The following is a 1863-nucleotide window of genomic DNA, read 5'->3' as shown; positions in this document are numbered from 1 at the left end:
TGTAATTTGACCTAGTTAAAATATTAATCATTACATTACATCATCTTTATTATAGAAAGATGCTTTTTTTTAAATAATTAAATATTAATTATATTAAATCTATACCTAGCAACAAAGAATACATGAGACGTTCATTACATTGCATCATTTTCGATCGTTATTTAAAAAATAAATTAAAAAATAGTCAAATAAATATTACTAGAGTGATAAATTGGAGTTGCTCTTATCTTGTTCATTTAGTTTCCAGTTCCACTAAAATGTGATATACCAACTTCCTAGGAATAGGTTTTACATGAAATAGAAATACGTAGAAGGAATTTAACGACACTAAAAATTAAAGAAAACAAGGCGGGCTGCACGACAGCTAGTCCCTACATTAAGGGCAGTGAGCGGGTGGTTGAGGACTGCATGGTTGTTAGGTTTAGACATGAGTCCTAGCAAGTTGGAAAGCAAGCAGATGTAGATCGATATTGATATCTAGAAGCAGCTGTTGATTTGGAACCAATTTTAGTTTCTTAACTTGCTACTGCCAGTGCCATCATCTTGACCAACATTCGTATCCATGTGGAATCTTTGATCATTGTACCACCCCTTGCTTTCTTTTGTTGGTTCGCTGAACCCAACCCCCACTTGCGCTTATCATTTAGGGAGTCGGGTCAATCCCCACTTGGCGTTTAGGTCCCTTGGTTTCTTGCTTTGGTAAATGTGTGACCTTATGAATAACCATACGAGTAGTGGGAGCCATAGCCCGCTGAACCAGAACTAGAGCCGCCTGAGCGCAAGCATATCTTGTGTATATGTGATCATTCGATCAGAAGAATTTCACGTAGGCAAGAGGGCATGCTCCAGTTTGTAATATTTTAATTGGGGGTCATTGACAGGTTCAGTATGTTCTACAGTTCCGGGTCATAACCCTGGTCCATTTAATAGGTTGGTTATCTCATGAGATTACATGACAGCGGGTGCAGAATTTTGGAATTGTGGGCTAGCAGGGCTGGAATCACTTACTTCAAACCATTGATGGTTTCAGGATTATTAGAAATTTATGTGATTGAGAGACAATTTGCTTGTTGTAGTTGCACTATAGTACTCCAATTTGTGAATGAAGAGGAGCCATCTTTCCATGGCCATTTACCATTTTCAACTTTACTTTTCATTGTTTGTGGATGAGCTATCTCTCTTACATGATGAATGGTGATATCTCATGCTTGCTTTTGTCTTTAATCAATATTAATGAATGACTGATGTGAAAAGAGAATGGCGGTCCAAAATTAAAATTGAGCATTCAAGACCTATTATTAGAGGTTTTGCTAGAGAAAGAACTCAGCATTTGCCTGCTTTTCAAGAGTTACCATTTGGTAGAGCTAGGATAAATAGAACTTATAATCGTTAAGTTCTTAGTATATCTGCTACTGATTTTGATACTTATGGTTTCCTGATTACTAAAAAATGTTTAAGTTTGGTTTCTTGGTTGATTGAGTATTTGCGATGAATATAAATAAATAGATTATATTTGTAAATAAAAATGTGAAATTTATTTCAAGTTGAACAGTATCAAGCTCCAAGCTGACTTCCTACTACTTTGCAGCATTTCGAATGAAATCATATTATGTCTTTGCTTATTCATATTTGCAGCATTTCAAATGAAATCATAGCATGTCTTTGCTCATTCATATTTGCAGCATTTCAAATGAAATCATATTATGTCTTTGCTTGTTACGTATGTAATTGGTTACTTATTTGCAGTGTGAATATATTCTTGAAGTAGTAGTTTCTTATGTCTATTGTCTTTTGCAAATTGCCTTGTACAACAACATAATGCTTTAAAATGATCAGTTGTTTAGCTGTCTTTAAACTAGTCAA

The sequence above is a fragment of the Pinus tabuliformis genome, chromosome X, assembly GCF_031772625.1.
Source record: "Pinus tabuliformis cultivar Carrire ecotype Pingquan chromosome X, CPIR1, whole genome shotgun sequence".
Lineage (NCBI taxonomy): Eukaryota > Viridiplantae > Streptophyta > Pinopsida > Pinales > Pinaceae > Pinus > Pinus tabuliformis.
Note: the sequence above shows the minus strand (reverse complement) of the source record.